At 40.8% G+C, this 12,500-nt stretch overlaps 1 protein-coding gene across 2 annotated transcripts in view; it reads right to left on the reverse strand.

The window, feature by feature from the left end:
• Adamts12 (ADAM metallopeptidase with thrombospondin type 1 motif 12) overlaps nucleotides 1-12,500 on the reverse strand; it is a 290,333-nt gene that overhangs the window by 1,130 nt on the left and 276,703 nt on the right. The window lies entirely within an intron of this gene.

Raw genomic sequence — 12,500 nt, forward strand, 5'->3', positions numbered from 1 at the left:
CACACACACACACACACACACACACACACACACACACACACACACACCTCTGTAGAAAACTACTTGGCAATATGATAGCCAGAAGGGAAATACTTGCAGGTGTGGGTTTGGGGGGAAATTATGATAGCTCTGAGACCTTATGATCTCTAAAGCTGTAGATAAGACCTGGCACTCCTAGTAACTCCTGTTCTTCCTTTAAATATACCAAACTAGAAAACAAAATTGTTCTCTTTTCTCTGTAAAAAGAACCTAGAGAGTCTGTGTTGCTCTCTGCACTGCTCTTCCAGGAACTCTAAGTTTTAGCTTTTGCTCCTCTGGCCTCAGCAGTTGGGTAACATAAATAGTACTGAACAGTGAGGAAAAACAAACAAACAAACAAAAAACAAGACTCAACCTTGAATAGGGAGAAGGGATGGGATCGTGGAGAAGTTGATTAGGGAGTAATTGGGGAGAGAGGGTAAAAATGTTCAAAGTATATGAAATTAAATTTTCAAAGAATTAGTAACAATGTTGTTTTTAAAAATCCAAACCATTTCCCTGTTGGCTGATGAGGTTGAGCATTTCCTTAAGTGTTTCTCTGCCATTCGATATTCCTCTATCGAGAATTCTCTGTTTAGCTCTGTTCCCCATTTTTAAATTGGATTACGTGGTTTGTTGCTTTTCAGCTTCTTTAGTTCTTTATATATACTGGATATTAGTCCTCTGTCAGATACAGGGTTGGTGAAGATTCTTTCCCAATCTGTAGGCAGTCATTTTGTTTTGATGACAGTGTCCTTTGCTTTACAGAAGCTTTTCAGTTTCATGAGGTCCAATTTATTGATTGTTGCTCTTAGAGCCTGTGCTGTTGGTGTTCTGTTCAGGAAGTTTTCTCCTGTACCAATGAGTTCTAGGCTTTTCCCTACTTTTTCTTCTAACCGATTTAATGTGTCTAGTTTTATGTTGAGGTCTTGGATCCACTTGGAATTTAGTTTTGTGCAGGATGATAAGTATAGATCTATTTGCATTTTTCTACATGTAGATATCCAGTTAGACCAGCACCATTTTTGAAGATGTTATCTTTTTTCCATTGTATGATTTTGGCATCTTTGTCAAATATCAGGTGTCTGTAAGTGTGTGGGTTTATTTCTGGGTCTTCTGTTCGGTTCCATTGATCCACCATTCTGTTTCTCTGCCAGTACCATGCAGTTTTTATTACTGTTGCTTTATAGTAAAGCTTAAGATCAGGGATGGAGATACCTCCAGAAGATCTTTTATTGTAAAGGATTGTTTTAGCAATTCTGGATTTCCTGTTATTCCATATGAAGTTGAGGATTTTTCTTTTAAGGATCAAAACGACCCTGAGATTTCACCTTACACCCATCAGAATGGCCAAGATCAAAAACTCAAGTGACAACACATGCTGGAGAGGTTGTGGAGAAAGGGGAATACTCCTCCATTGCTGGTGGGAATGTAAACTGATACAACCACTCTGGAAATCAATCTGGCACTTTCTCAGACAACTAGGAATAATGCTTCCTCAAGATCCAGCTATACCATCCAGGCATATATCCAAAAGCAGCTCAAGTACACAATAAGGACATTTGTTCAACCACGTTTGTAGCAGCTTTATTTGTAATAGCCAGAAGCTAGAAACAACCCAGATGCCTCTCAAATGAATACAGAAATTGTGGTACATCTACACAATGGAGTATTACTCAGCAATGAAAAATGAGGAAATCATGAAATTTGCAGGTAAATGGTGGGAACTGGAAAGGAAAATACTGAATGAGCTATTGCAGAAACAGAAAGACACACATGGTATATACTCACTCATATAGACATATAATATAGGATAAACCTACTAAAATTTGTACATCTAAAGAAACTAATCAAGAGTGAAGACTCTGATTAAATGCTCAATCCCCATCCTGAAAGGCAAAGAGGGTGGACATCAGAAGAAGAAGAAAACAGGAAACAACCTAGAAACCTGCCACAGAGGGTCTCTGAAAGGCTCTGCTTGCAGACTATCAAAGCAGATGCTGAGACTTATGGCCAACTGTTAAGCACAGTGCATGGAATCTTATGGGTAATAGTATAATCTGGAGAGGACAAGAGCTCCACAAGGAGAGCATCAGAATCAGAAAATTTGAACACAGGAGTCTTTCCAGAGACTCATACTCTAACCAAGTACCATGCATGGAGATAACCTAGAACCCCTGCACAGATTTAGCCCATGGCAGTTCAGTGTCCAAGTTGGTTCCATAGTAATGGGAAGAGGGACTGCCTCTGACATAAACGGATTGGCCTGCTTTTTGATCACCTCCCCCTAAGGAGGGAGCAGCCTTACCAGGCCACAGAAGATGACAATGCAGCCACTCCTGATGAGATCTGATAGACTAGGATCAGAAGGAAGGAGAGGAGGACTTCCCCTATCAGTGGACTTGGGGAGGGTCATGCATGAAGAAGGGGGAGGGAAGGGGTTTATGGGGGGATACGAAGTGAATAAAGTGTAATTAATAAAAGTTAAAAAAATCCAAAGGCAACTGAGAAGATTCTGTAAAGCAAAGGACACTATTGTCAGAACATAATGACAGCCTACAGATTGGGAAAGAATCTTCACCAGCCCTATATCTGACAGAGGGCTAATATCCAGAACATATAAAGAACTCAAGACTTTAAACAGCAACAAATCAAGTAATCCAGTTAAAAACTGGAGTACAGAGCTAAATAGAGAATTATCAACAGAGGAATATTGAATGGCAGAGAATCACTTAAAGAAATGCTCAACCTCCTTAGTCATCAGGGAAATGCAAAATAAAACGACCTTGAGATTTTATTTTACACCCATCAGAATGGCTATGACCAAAAACTCAAGTGACAACACATGTTGGAGAGGAACCCTCCAGTGAAAGGGGAACCCTCCTCCACTGCTGGTGGGAATGTAAACTTGTACAACCACTTTGCAAATCAGTCTGGTGCTTTCTTAGACAATTAGGAATAGTCCTACCTCAAGATCCAGCTGTTCCACTCCTAGGCATATATCCAAAAAATGCTCAACTACACAAGGACATTTTCCCAACCATGTTCATAGCAGCTTTATTTGTAATGGCCAGAAACTGGAAACAACCCAGATACCCCTCAGTTGAGGAATGGATACAGAAATTGTGGTACATTTACACAATGGAATACTACTCAGCTGTTAAAAACAAGGAAATCATGAAATTTGCATGCAAATGGTAGGAACTAGAAAAGATCATCATTAGTGAGGTATCCCAAAATCAGAAAGACACACGTGGTATATACTCACTTATAAGTGGATATTAGATATATAACATAGGATAAACATACTAAAATCTGTACACCTAAAGAAGCTAAACAAGAAGAGAACCCTGGGTAAGATGCTCAATCCTCATTCAGAAAGAGAAATGGGATGGACATCGGAAGAGGGAGAAAACAGGGTACAGGTCAGGAGCCTATCACAGAGAGACTCTGAAAGACTCTCTCCTGCAGCATATCAAAGTAGATCCTGAGACTTATAGCCAAACTTGGGCAGAGTGCAGGGAATCCTATGAAAGAAGGGGGAGATAGTAAGACCTGGAGGAGACTGGAGCTCCACAAGGAGAGCAACAGAGCACAGGGGTCTTTTCTGAGACTGATACTCCATGCATGGAGATAATCTAGAACCCCTGCTCAGATGTAGTCCATGGCAGCTCAGTCTCTAAGTGGGTTCCCTAGTAAGGGGAACAGGCGCTGTCTCTGACATGAACTCAGTGGCTAGCTCTTTGATCACCTCCCCCTGATGGGGTTGCAGCCTTACCAGGCCACAGAGGAAGACAATGCAGCCAGTCCTGATGAGACCTGTTAGGCTAGGGTCAGATGGAAGGGGAGGAGGACCTCTCCTAGCAGTGGACTGGGGGAGGGGCATGGGAGCAGAAGAGGGAGGAAGTGTGGAATTGGGAGAGGATGAGGGAGGGGGCTATAACTGGGATACAAAGTGAATAAACTTTAGTTAAGGGAGGAGGTCCCCCCTATCAGTGGACTTGGCAAGGGGCACGGTGGAGAGGAGGGAGGGAGGGAGGGACTGGGAGGGAATGAGGGATCGGGACACGGCTGGGGTACAGAGTTAATAAAATGTAACTGATAAGAAAAAAATAAAATACAAAAAAATAAAATAAAATAAAATAAAATAAAAAATTAAGTTAATTTTAAAAATCCAAACCCTATGTTTTTCAGGTGAAATGTACAACTTCTATTAATATAATTAATACTTTCTGTATCTACCAAGAAAGGATCCAAGGCAACTCATAATAGTAGATATTCAATAAGTCATCATGTATCAGACATTGTAGAGTGTTGGTGCTAAACTGATTTCATTCTTGTGTGGTCATGTTAGGTATTTCCATTATTCCATGGCTGCCTGGTAGGCAAAGGATAGTCATTTCTTCCTTTTCTTTTCTTTTCTTCTTCTTTTTTTTTTCCTCTTTTGATTTTTCGAGACAGGGGTTTTCTGTGTAGTCTTGGTCCTGGTCTCACATTGTAAGTTAGGCTGTCCTCGAACTCAAAGAGATCTACCCATGTCTGTCTCCTGGAAAGCTAGGATTACATGTGTGTGCCACAGCGCCTGGCTTCCACACACTCTTTGTTTTGGGGTTCAGCTCCATGATTTGCTTAGAGATGTTAGTAAATAAGATTCCTAGAGAGTCACTGGGTTCACAGGAGTTTGAGCCTGTCCCAGTAAAAAAACGTGTTCACATAGCTTCCAGACAAAGGTGATAGGAGACACTGACGCAACTTAATACACAACCTTCAGCTAGAAGCTAGAAGCTAATAGCCAAAGCTATTGTGAATCAACAGAGCATTGAATGACTTATTTATATTGAGAGAAAAAAGACTATAGTCCTAAACTGTGAGTACAGAGGTGTTTTGCTATGCAGCACTGTCAGGGCAACAGATTCAAACATCATTCTATACATTTGCCTTCATTTCATCTGCATCAACTGATTGATTTTTACATTTCATGAGTGAGAGAAATAAAGTCTACAGCAGCGAAGAGCTTGCAAAGTATTATCCAACTGGATAAGTGTGAGAGCTAGATCTGTATAGCAAGAAGCGCTGACTTGAGAGCTCATTATTGCACAGTTTAGAGTGCCCAGCACTCAGCCAGCTAAACTGTTTCTTGAGCACTTTTCAGTAGAGAGGGTGATACAGACATAGTATCTTCTCTTCCATTTGGAACTATGTAGATGAAAACGTGAGACAGGAACAAATGCTTCCCTCCTGAAGTCTAATTCTTGTTTTGGAGCTCCAGACAGAGACAAAAGCTAATTTTCTTTGTCTTGCTTTCCTCACAGACTCAGAAAATTAGAATAGATTATACAAAAGGCCATTCATATATACAGTTATGTTGTCCCCACCTTTTTAGAAAAGGTTTATTGGCCTTGAACTTGCAAATAGCCTCCCAGTGCTAGGATTATAGACATGTGTTAGCTTTTATACACATACTTCTCCAAGAGACATTCCAAACAAATTGGACCACATGCTACAGTAGTATTTTAAATCATGAAATTTGCATGCAAATGGTGAGAACTAGAAATGATCATCCTGAGTGAGGTATCCCAGAAGCAGAAAGACACACATGGTAGATACTCACTTATAAGTGGATATTAGACATATAATATAGGATAAACATACTAAAATCTGTACACTTAAAGAAGCTAGCAAGAAGGAGGACCCTGGCTAAGACGCTCATTCAGAAAGGCAAACAGGTGGACATCAGAAGAGGGAGAAAATAGGGAACAGGGCAGGAACCTACCACAGAGGGACACTGAAAGACTCTATTCTGCAGTGTATCGAAGCAGATGCTGAGACTCATAGCCAAACTTTGGGTAGAGTGCAGGGAATCTTATGAAAGAAGAGGGAGATAGAAAGAAAGACCTGGAGGGGACAGGAACTCCACAAAGAGAGAAAAAAAAATCTGGCCACAGGGGTCTTTTCTGAGACTGATACTCCAACCAAGGACCATTCGTGGAGATAACCTAGAACCCCTGCACAGCTGTAGCCCATGGCAGCTCAGTGTCCAAGAGGGTTCCATAGTAATGGGAACAGGGACTGTCTCTGACATGAACTTTGTGGCCTGCTCTTTGATTACCATCCCCTGAGTGGGGTGCAGCCTTACCAGGCCACAGAGGAAGACAAAGAAGCCAGTCCTGATGAGACCTGATAGACTAGGATCAGATGGAAGGGGAGGAGGTCCTCTCCTATCAGAGGACTAGGGGCGGGGCATGGGTGGAGAAAAGGGAGGGAGGGCAGGATTGGGAAGGGATGAGGGAGGAGCCTACAGTTGGCATACAAAGTGAATAAGCTGTGATTAATAAAAAAATAAACAAATTTTAAAAAAGAGAAGGGATTCACTTCTAGAAAGAATTCAGTGAGGCTCAAGTCACAATTTTTTCCTTCAAGAAGGGGAAATTATTTCAGATTTGTTTGAGTGCCTCTGGAAGCACAGGGCACTTCCTTTCTTTTTTCTTTACAGGGAACTCTAATATATCAATAGTCTTGAAGAAAAAAATGTTTCCACCAACAAGTAGTGCACTGTCCTGTGTAGAAAGAAGAGTCAGCAACTAGAATGTTTTCTTGACTCTGAGCCTGTGCTTTTTGCTGCTGTTTTTCATCTTCAGATTACAGGGGCATGTATGCTCTCTATTTCCTTAGAAATTATTTTACTGACTGAAACCTGTGTTCATTTTTTTAAAAATTATCTGTCTCTGCTAGATTTATGAATTCTACTTTTAAAAAATATATAACAAAATAAAATAAGATGAAACAAAAACTATCACATCAGAGTTGGCCAGGGGAAAAAACATCAGAAGGAAAAGAGACTAAGAAAGGGCACAAGAATCAAGGCACCACTCGTTCATACACTCAGGAATCCCATAAAAACACTAGACTGGAAGCCATGGGACATATGCAGAGGACCTGGTGTAGACCCTTCCAGGCCCCGTGCATCCTGCTTCAGTCTCTGTGAGTTCATATGAGCTTTTCTCATGTTGATGTATAGGGCCTGTTGAGAATCCAAATAATAATCTCTCTTAACAGACAGAAACTTTGTTTAAGTTTTCTAAAGTTCTGTGAAGAGAGTGTCTGGTTTGCCTGAATATCATTACTGTGTGATATCCCTTTGTGTTCTTCTCCCATGCGCCCACCAGAGTGGAAGGTGCTCTCCATGGGGGCTGAGCTGTACAACAGTGGGCGGCTGTTCAGAATAAGCAATGTTTCTGTTCTTAGAACAGCGTCCAGCATGCAAACCTAGATGTCACACGACTTCTCACATTTCTTTACATCTAAAGAGCTCACAGCTGATAAGAAAACAGAGAAAGTAAATTTTGGGGAGCTCCTTGCTACCCATTCTTTTCCATAACTATGTGAGTGCTCTGGAGTTCCTACAAGCAAGGATGAAGACAGAGGAAGTGTGAAGACTTGGCTTGCATCCTACCTTTTCACAGAACTTCTTTAGCTCATACTGGTTCAAAAATATCCTTTCCATCTCTGCCCCCGAAGCCTGTGTTACTACTGCATCACTTGCTGAGCCTGATAGTGGATGGATCTTTTCTACTAAGGTTAGTATAATCTTAGTGAGGATATGAAGAACATCTAGGAGGCCCCATAAGGACAAAGGCTTATGTACCCATCAGTTGAAATACTACCTGCTGAGTGTGATCGGATTAGGAGATAGGGTGCTGTGACTATGCTGTGAGTTCCGATGAAGGCATTCTACAGTAGAGTAGAGTAGGCTCTTCATAGAACATGACTAGTGCTGTCCTTTTGAGAAGAGAAGAGAGGCAGACACACAGAGAGAGAAGACAGCCATGTTGAGAAACATGCGCCAAGAGGGAAGAGAGTCATTCACTGGGAGGATATCAGAGACATAGACTGACCTTAACCTTTCCTGCGAGCAAAGGAAAGCCAAGCATTGCTGGAAAGCACCAGATGCTAGGAGAGAAAGCATGGACCTGGCAATAACTTGATCTTAGATTTCCAAGCTCCAGAAATTTGAAAGACTAAATTTACAGTGTGTTAAGCCAACTTCCTACAATAGCCCTAGAAGAATTAATACATCCTCCACCCTTAACAACAAGGATGATAACAGAATTGAATTCCCTATGTTTAAGGAGATGTGCTTGGTATCTAGTATACTGCTTAGTTCTCAGAGGATTTTATTAGCAGGTACATTTGTTATTTCTTTTTCAAATTTGTATTTCTCTTCTCTCTTTTCTTCCTCTAAACCCTCATTAAAGGAACCCTCCCTGTTCCTTTAAATTTATGGGCCCTATATACCTGATATACATACACATCATCTGTGTATACATATATATGTGTGTAATAGCTAAATGTTGCCATACATAAATGTATAAAACATATATTCCTAAATATGACCTGCTCAGTCTGCATGATGTCACTTGTATGTACGTTTTTTAGGGCTGACCTTTTTGCACTGGACAACCAGTTGGTGTGCTATTCTCTGGGGAAGGCTGCCTCTCTAGTTCCCAGTATTCCTCAGTTGCCTATAGTGTGTAGAGTTGAGGCCTTGTGGGTTTATCTATGGCCACTTTAGCATGTCCATTGGACTTCAGATCTGCTCAACAAGAGGGAAACTGTGCCCGGTCTGGAAACTAGCTATCTACTCATGCTAGTGACATCATGGCTTTTAGAAGAGAATCTACAACCACCAATTTACTAAACCAACTAACAACAAGCTATAAATATTTTCCACATACACAGAAATATGTGTGACTTTCACCCCTCATCAAGGAAATTTCTACCTGCAACAGATAGAGACCATTACAGAAATCCACAACAAATCAAAATGTAGAATTGTAGAGGCCAACCCAGGTAGATACACCTACAAAATGCTCCCATACCTAAGGCTCAGGGAACATTGTGGAAGAGGGACAGCAAGACTGTAAGAACTGAAAGTCAGGGAGTTTGTGATGAGATCAAATCTCCTAGTAATATCAGAAAGCGACACCCACAAATTCTCGCCAGCATGATAGCCCAAACGTGAGCTGAACAAAGATGACAGCAAAGTTCTTCCTTTTTAAAAAGTGAGGGCTTCAAAGAAACTAAGCAGCTGAGTATTGTGTAGCTGGGATATGGTGTCTTCTCAGCGCTTCTGAAGCTTTGCCCCCGGGAGAACAGGTCTCTTGTGCTGCTGATGTGGAACTTGGGGAGGAATTTACATGGACAAGAGTCCCATGCCCAGAAGAGTTCTATTTGTTCAAAATGGAAAGCCTACTTGTCAATTATGTTAATATCTAATGACTTAAGAGATTTACTCAAGCCTAGCTCTGATGTCTGAACTTAAGTGCTCAGGCTCTTGGAGTCCTGTAAACACTCCAGCTTCTGGAGTCTTACTGTTTCAGAGAGGAGATCCAGAAGCAAGAGGAGAGCGCAGAGAGGAATGGTGTTGGTAGTTTGTTTATGGTCTATGTCTAGCAAGTCATTTCGACAATGACTGTGAACCTCACATGGTAGCAGAGCTTAATTACCCCACTTCTCTTCAGTACTGTAAAACAAGGAAGGCTTCTGTTCATCAGCCAATTGGAGCCCAGCCCCGAAGTACACACAATGCTTATAATTAGGGCAACTTGAAGAGCAGATCTCAAATTCCCTCTCTCTATTCAATAGCGTATTTGGACATTTAAAAAGACAATTATCTGCCTGTTCTCCTGCAGGCACCTGGCTCTACGCTGATGTAATCTTATTTTGCCCATGGAAGAAAATTTCAACGTTGCTGATAGTTGCCATAGGACTGAGAGCTCCCTGAAGCCAGGATATCTTATTCACAGCACTTAGCACTTGCAAAAAGTATCTTCCAATCAACAGGGTTCATGGAATAAATGAATGAATAAATTTTATACAACTAAAAAATTCAGCAGAAAATGCACAGAATCAAACATTTACTTGTCATATTATTATTAAAACTTTTCTACTCATTGTTCAAACTAAACAGTAAGAACAAAAATTATAACAAAATTTTGGAATGTGGGCCAGAAATTTAGTGGTGAGGTTTTGCCCAGCATATGGAAAGCCCTAAGTTCAATTTCCAGCACTACAACAAACAAACGAACAAACAAACAAACAAACAAACAAACAAGAAATACATATAATAAATTTTGCTTATAAAGAAAAGCCCCAAGCCTATAGCTATGGACATGGTAGTTCTAAGTCAGATTTTAAGTTATTAAGATTCAGATGGATGAGTGTAGCTCTTCACATTTCTAGATGTGGGATTCTCATAGCCAACTCCCTGTTCCTCTAGTTCTTGTAACTTTCTGAGCCCTCTACCACAATAACTAGAGGAAAGCAAAGGAGGACTCAGCCCTACACAAAGAGCCACAGGCAGCCGAGGAATGCTGAGAGCAGGAGAAATAAGTCTTCACCAGAAAAGAGAAAACCAATGGTTACTCAATACCAGTGGTCAGTCCTGAAAACACACATACAGTGACATTATACAGACTGATTGGACATGTGCAGACACACGCAACAGCAACAGCAACCACGACGACAATCAAAGGAAAAGAGGGTTGTGAATTCGAAAAAGAGCAACTGGGTGTACTTTGGAGGGTTTAGAGAGAAAAAAGGGAAGAGGGAAACTATGAAATTATACTAATATCAAAATATTAAAAAAAAAAAAAACAGATGGCACTTAAAAGAAGTAAACTGTCCTGTAGGAAAGTACTGTATCTTGTGTGGATTCATACTGAGTCTTACATGAGGGATCTAGAGTGTTTATTGTGATTGCCCATCTGGCAAGAATCCTGGTATCGGATGATTTGGTTTTAAAGCTTCTTGGTATAGAAGGGTCAGGGTAGGTAGTTGGCTCCTTAGTAAGAGAATTTCTTGCAACTGTTCTTTCCTGTTGCCTCACTATGAGTAAGTGTGAAGCTAGTAATTAAATTTTGTTGTTCTGGTGAGAGCAACTCATTGTTATTTACATCAGTTGCCAGCTAACTGTTAGTCATGAGCTAGTCCATGTGAGATTTCAAGATGAAAATATAACCTTTTCACTTAGTTTAGTTTTGGATATTGAATATTTTATTGCCTAGCAATAGAACAGTTAAAGATAAACGAAATACAATCGAAGTAGGCCAGATGCTTGCTTCAATATTTTAAAAACTACATCATAGGAGGGGTTCAATACTGTCAACATTTTAAAATCATGGTTTACTAGAAAGTGACAGGATGACATGAAAAGATTATCTCGAAATTGTCTCCTTAATCTACAACAAAATGCCCTTCAGATTCTAATGAGCACCAGGATCATCTGTGGGAGGCCCATGTGCACAGTCTGGTTCAGTAGGTTTGGAATGAGCTCTGAGATCCAACATTTGTGGCAAACTCCTAGGAGACACCGATTTAGCTTTTCTAAGCACCTCACTCTGAGTAGTAAATTTAGCACCTCTGGCAATGAGCCCTCAGTGGTTTCTGTTCATATTTTTTAATGAAGACAATGGAAGCCACCTGCAGGTACAAGAGGTTGAAAAAAATCACATTTGCAGTATTTCTCCCCAGTACATTGTAGTCGGGATCCCGAACCCAGCCTTTTCTCCTGCCCTCCACACTTAGGCAGTAAGCAAAGCATGTGCCACTAATACCTAATGGACCACAAAGCCCTTCACAAAAGTGTCCTAGCAGAAGCTCATGGCTTTCCACCATTTCTTGTCACCATTTCTTTCATCATCTCTGCCACCTGCTTAAGAAATGCAGGAACAAGCCATTCTCTCCTTCCCACTGCCACAAAATCCAGACTTTTGCAGTAGAATCTGGATTTCTTCTATCAGCACTGCTGTCCTTGTTCACTCTTCTTGTACCTTTTACATGGAGTAAACTGCAGTCTCCCATCCGGTTCCTTCCATATACTGAGTAGTTGGAATCTTTTGTTCCCTCCCTCTCTTCCTCCCTCCTTCCCTCCACCACTCCCTTCCTCCTTCTTCCCTTCATTCTTTCTTTATTCATTCTTGCCTGTCATTCTTTCTTTTAATTTTTAAATTTTGGGGGATATAAGTACAACCTTTATCCCTTCCCTTTCTTACCTCTAAACTCTCCCATATAACCTGACTCTACTTCAAATTCATAGCCTCTTTTTTCAATAATTATTGTTATATTCATAAATGTACATGTAAATACCTGTATTCCTAAATACAAACATGTTCAGTCTATATAGTGTTACTTGCATATATGTGTTTAGGGCTGACCACTTGGTATTGGATAGTCAGTTGGCATGCTAAAGACTATTTCACCCACTCCCAGCATCCCCAGTTGCCTGTGGTTCTTTGTGTGTATGGTTGACTTTCTGCACCAACACCTAAGGCTCAAAGAACATGTGGAAGAGGGGCCATGAAAGACTGTGAAAGCTGGATCAGGAAATGTGCTGTGACAGTGTGTCTTCTAGTAATGTCAGAAGCCACACCAATAAAGTCTCACCAATATGATTTTCTAAACTTGAGCTGAACAAAAAGGAT

Source organism: Psammomys obesus, unplaced genomic scaffold (genome assembly GCF_907164565.1).
Source record: "Psammomys obesus unplaced genomic scaffold, mPsaObe1.curated_primary_1811, whole genome shotgun sequence".
Classification (NCBI taxonomy): Eukaryota; Metazoa; Chordata; class Mammalia; order Rodentia; family Muridae; genus Psammomys; species Psammomys obesus.